At 43.4% G+C, this 5,927-nt stretch overlaps 1 long non-coding RNA gene across 1 annotated transcript; it reads left to right on the top strand.

Annotated features, from left to right (window-relative positions):
• The first annotated feature begins 824 nt into the window (after positions 1–824).
• LOC309527691 lies at positions 825–5,927 on the top strand. The gene is made up of 2 exons (XR_014217292.1): positions 825–1,391; positions 5,660–5,927. It is a non-coding gene; the product is annotated as an uncharacterized lncRNA (long non-coding RNA).

The raw sequence follows: 5,927 nt of genomic DNA, 5'->3' as shown, positions 1-5,927 counted from the left end.
AGGACACCAACACGCAGATAACAATAAATGTGTTGCCTGAAGATGATGTTCTTTGATACATTGGAGGGTTCATAATCCTTTGTAATATACTCTAGCTTGAATCCTTGCTTTCTGTGTGTAAAATATTTCCAGAAAATTCTGGGTGTGCTCCAACTGAAGCAAGGCACTTTTGAGTTTCGCTGTTTTGAATGGGAAGGATGTAAACATGCTCAGCTCCAAGGGATTATTATTCATATTATTTTATTTGTTAAATTTCTATACCGCCCTTCATCCGAGGATCACAGTGGAACTTCACAGTGGAGCTTAATTATGGCTGCATCATGCCACCTCTAAGCTGTAGAAAATGAACTTCCAGCATTACTAATGACCCTGCTTGCTACAGATTTTCTGTGTATCATTTGAGGCAAATCGTGGTCCCCCACAACAGGCTTAGCTGGGGATAGCAATCAGCGCTGGATGGAGCCCCAGTGGGCCTGGGAGTTGCCATTTTAGTTTCCTACAATCCCCATACATTGCATTATTCTAGAGCATTGAATGAAGTTAAAAGGTTGGCTCCCAGACCCCCCCCAGGACATTCCCCATAATATCTCCAAGGAACACTGCATTGGGGAACATTGGGGGAAATTAAACAGTAGCCTCCTAGGGCAGGATTCAACGACGGACACTGCAGCCCTCAAAAGATTATGTGTAAGGACACTGGACCTCTTTGTGATCATGGCTAAACTTCAGATATTCAAGACGGCTTTGTACTAGAGCTTGGACCTGTTGCTTCAGTGATGAAGTAACTCAAGAGTGAGAGTTTATATAGAAGCTGGCTGTTAGGTAGATCCTGATTCTGGCAGGTGCTTGCATGCATTTCCCCTTCCTCCTAAGTAGCCTCATAGGCAGTTAACCAGCCACTTTGCCAGCAACTCTGAGGCTCTTGCATGACTCATCATCTCTGTCGCTCCTCTGGTCCTGAAGGTTTTGTCCTTAAGGACTGGTGGCTGTATGTTTCTCTACCTACAAGCTTAAATGCCATAACTTCCTGCAAAGAATCTTATCATTATTTCAGCAAGTATATTGAGAATTCTTACAGCACAGCATGAACATAATAAAAACTAAACTAAAAACAGCAACTGCAGCAGCCAACACTGCAACTAATAGACTCTCACATCTCTAAATCCTAAAAGTAGCAACCAAATGGTATAAACAACAAGGCAATATGAAAGCTTGTGCAAATAAGAATATTTTCACTTCATATGTGACCACAAGGGCCAGGCATGCAGATCTGGAGAAGACACACAACAGGTGATGTGCCACCCATAAAAAAGCCAGTTCTCCAGTCCCCACGAGCCTAACCCAGAGATGGACCTCCCCAGATGACTTCAAAGCATGGGCATCATACAAGAGTAAGTGGTCCTTGATTTCAATCCTGATTTCAAATCATATAAGGCTTATCCACATGTTACACTGAAAACAGATAGAAGTTGTCTCTACACAAGTACTAGTGTGGAAGGGTTACAGCTTAGTGCTAGAGCATCTGCTTTGCATGGTTCCAGGTTCAATCCCTGGCATCTCCAGGTAGGGCTTGGAGATAGCCCTGCCTGCAATCCTGGAGAGCCACTTCCAGTTAGTGTAGACAGTACTGAGCTAGACAAACCAATGGTCTGACTCAGTAGAAGGCACCTGCTTATGTTCTTAGGTGTTTGTGAGAAACAGCGTATATTTGTTGATCTGTGCAGTTCAGTGATTCATGTGCACAGATACACCGACTGTACATTTGTCAAACTTAACATGTGAACACCCCTATAGTGTTGTTGTTGTTGTTGTTGTTGTTGTTGTTTCGGTTCATACCAACATTTTAAATTGTCCCCATAAATACTTGGGAAGCCAGCAAAGCTGTTTCAAAACTAGCAGGATGTGTTCTGCATTTTGAACTAATTGCAGTTGCCAAGAGATCCTCAAAAGCAGTCCCACTGGCAGCATTCCTAGTGAAGGCTGGGTGTTACTGGAGCATGGATAACCATGACAAAGCTACCTTCTGTCCAGGTGGGGTTGCTCTTGCCGCACCACCTAGGCTGGTGAAAGTGCTTTGTGTCATTAATGCTGTTTAAGCAACCAAAGCACTCCCAGTCTGTCTATCTGATCTTTAAGAGTGATGCTATCCAGAAAATATTGAAAATCCCACATGTAAGGGCATCTTGACGGAAAACTTTTTTTAACGGGGAACCAGCGTGTGTTTGTGTTTTAAAGATGCAGTCTACACTCACCTGCCTACAGACACTACTGCTTTCAAGGAAACATAAGCAGGTCAAACAGACCATCTACTAACAGCAGCCTCATCTTGTCTTGATGTTGAGCCAGCTGTCATCCATATGCTGATGACATTTTACTCCACTCAAAGGGTGGAGTAATGACATTATCTCACTCAAAGGGTTCATGGAGATTGAGGACAGAATGGAGGACAGGATAGATCTCTAGAAAACATCATAGCACAGATTCCATGGTGCAGAGGGCAGGACTAAAAAGACATGGGCATATTCTTATAGGTACACGGTTGCTTGATTGTTCTGTTATTGCTTAAGGGGAAATCAAGAGGGTACGAGATTATGGGGACATGGAATCTTGAGACTAACAGCATGTTGTTGTTTAGTCGTTTAGTCGTGTCCGACTCTTCATGACCCCATGGACCAGAGCACGCCAGGCACTTCCGTCTTCCACTGCCTCCCGCAGTTTGGTCAGACTCATGTTTGTAGCTTCCAGAACACTGTCTAACCATCTCATCCTCTGTCGTCCCCTTCTTCTTGTGCCCTCAATCTTTCCCAACATCAGGGTCTTTTCCAGGGAGTCTTCTCTTCTCATGATGTGGCCAAAGTATTGGAGTCTCAGCTTCACGATCTGTCCTTCCAGTGAGCACTCAGGGCTGATTTCCTTAAGAATGGATACGTTTGATCTTCTTGCAGTCCATGGGACTCTCAAGAGTCTTCTCCAGCACCATAATTCAAAAGCATCAATTCTTCGGCGATCAGCCTTCTTTATGGTCCAGCTCTCACTTCCATACATCACTACTGGGAAAACCATGGCTTTTACTATACGGACCTTTGTTGGCAAGGTGATGTCTCTGCTTTTTAAGATGTTGTCTAGGTTTGCCATCGCCTTTCTCCCAAGGAGCAGGCGACTTTTAATTTCATGACTGCTGTCACCATCTGCAGTAATCATGGAGCCCAAGAAAGTAAAATCTCTCACTGCCTCCATTTCTTCCCCTTCTATTTGCCAGGAGGTGATGGGCCCAGTGGTCATGATCTTCGTTTTTTTGATGTTGAGCTAAAATATAGCTAAAAGCAGATGGGAACTTGCTGCAGAAGCAAGAGTTTTAAATAAAGCCTTGATGAACACAAGGATTTGGGTAATGGCATCATGGCAACTGTCTTGAAGATGAATCTAGGGGTGGGACATGGTGTACTGCATTAAGAGCCTTTTGCTCATGAGGATAGAACAGCAAGACAAGGAACTGGGTTATCACTGAGGAGCAGACAAAGATCTGGGGAGTCAGCTAGAAAGGACACCGCAAGTCGGGTGGAGATAGGGAAAGGGGCTAAAAGGCTGTGGTCAGATAGATATAAGTAGCAGAGATATGGGTAAGTTCTGGAATGGAGGAACTAAATGAGTAAGTATGAAGCAAGAAGGACCTGGTGTTAGACACATGAGAACCTATGCATGTGTTTTCTGTTATTTCTTACTTACTCTTCATTTTGTTATAGTTAAATTACGTTACAATAAATATTTAAGAACATTTGAAATTGTCTGATCTATCACTGTTTGGTTCCAGAGGTGAGGAGACCCCAGTGAATTCCAAGTTTGCATCTTCAAGCAGAGTTATAGGAGCCTTACTGGCAAGTGTTAAGTGTCACATCATAAAACTTATTATAAAATGAAATTCCACAGCAACAGCTTCTGAAACTACCTGTCAAATAGGAATGGAAACATCTGGGCATGGTACCACTTAGTCCCTACCTGACTAACTGATCCCGAAGGTTGCTTGATGGTGTCAAGGGCTGCTGAGACATCTAAAACAAGCAGCATGGCCAAATTCTGCCCCCACCCCTATCCTTCTTCTGGCATAGGTCAGGATAACCCTGAGGACAACCAAGGCAGTTTTGGTGGCAAGCCTGGATCGAAAGCCACAATGAAAGTGATCAAGGTAACCTGTATTATTTAGGAATGCCTGGAGATGCAGGACCACCAACCCACTCAAGAGAAAGAGATATTAGCAACTGGTTGGGTAGCTTATCCTCCAGTTCCAGGCTCAGCTTCTTCAGGAGTGGCTTCATGATCACCTCCTAGAAGGCAGACAGGCCCTCTCTCTGTCTCTCTCTCCAAATGAAGCATTTACAGTCTCTTGGAACCAATCAGTCATCACACTCCTATCAGATGTTCTAAGCCGTTGCAGGCAAGGATTGGGTAAAACACTGCCAAGTCATACTCCTCAGAGCACCCTGTCCACATCCCTGAGTCACAATAACTGAAATTCATCCATGTGAAAATGACTGTGCAACTACCTAGATGCCATGATAGATATGAGTGGTTTTGTTCTCAAAGTTATTTATTTATTTTAAATATTTATACACCACACACTCCACTAGAATATTTAACAGGGCGGTATACAGCACAAAAACACAATAATACCATAACATCAGTATAAAAAATATCAAAAACCTGTTTTTTAAAACTGGGATCTTTTTAAAAAATATAGTTTAAAACAACAACTCTTTCTGAATTCCTATTGGCAAGAAGTTCCACATGGCAGAGCCTGATGCACTGAAGGCTCAGTCCCTAATAAAGGCTGGCTGTATCTCAGGAGCAAAAAGCGTCCCACTGGAAGATCTTGGGAATGGAGGTGGAGCAAAGGGAATCAGGTAGTTCTTAAGATGTTTTGGACTCAGTTTGTTTAGGGCCCTTGTGAATTAACACAAGAACCTTGAACGGGACCCAACAGCAGATTAGCAACCTTTACAAATGGGTCAAAGACATTCCCTAGTTCCCAGGTAGGCAGCATAATGACCCCCAGTTGTTGGACTACTCACAATCACCTCTGACCAGTGGCCATGTTGGCTGGGGCTGCTGGGAAATGTTGTGCAACAATATCTGAAGGGCACAACAGTGACTGCTCCTGCCCTGCCCTTTAGTTATAGAGCTATATTACCCAGGGTTTCCTGGTAAAAGAGAATGACTGTTCAAGCAACTGGTAGAGTAGGTATGCCCAAGTATCCAGTGATATGCATGATGCTATAAGTCTACAAAAATATGTAGATGTGTTATTTTTGTGGCAATGCAAGAGAGTAGCTGTGATTTCAGCTTTGGTGGGAACATGAGTAGAACAAAGAGGACTAATATCAATGGGACTGTACAAGACGTAACTCCATTTGGGGCCTTGTTTGGATGTCTTTCCTCAGCCAATACTAGTCTTGTTTAGATGCTCGGTTTGGCTTGAACCAGAGTGTCTATAGACCTCTGTCTATTTCCTTTCCCCAGCCCCCCACAATAGTAGCCCCAGGGCAGTTTCACATACTAGGTAACTACAAATCTGGAGGTCCACCACATGTCTACTCATAAGAGAACCTTAATCAATCACAGCTTTTTGAAAAGACTTTGTCACCCTATCTATCCATGTGTTCAGATGTACACCGAAAAAGTATTTGACTACACCTACCAAAAATGTCATGCATGAAGACGCCTTGGCATGTTGGAGATTATGTTGGGCAGGATTTTGGAAATGACTTTGGTCCTCAGCAAGGAGAGGTTGGAGAGGAAGAAGAAGAAAAAGCCCACCTTTTTTCCCAGTGTCTGGTTGCACCAAAGCCACATTATTTGGGAAGTGATAAAAGGGTGAGGAATGGTGGTGTCTTTAAGCAGTTAAACATTGCCAATAAAGATCTTGCAAGCTA

Source organism: Podarcis vaucheri (assembly GCF_965113315.1).
Source record: "Podarcis vaucheri genome assembly, chromosome: 1".
In the NCBI taxonomy this organism is placed as follows: domain Eukaryota; kingdom Metazoa; phylum Chordata; class Lepidosauria; order Squamata; family Lacertidae; genus Podarcis; species Podarcis vaucheri.
This window is presented reverse-complemented; position numbering and strand designations above follow the sequence as displayed.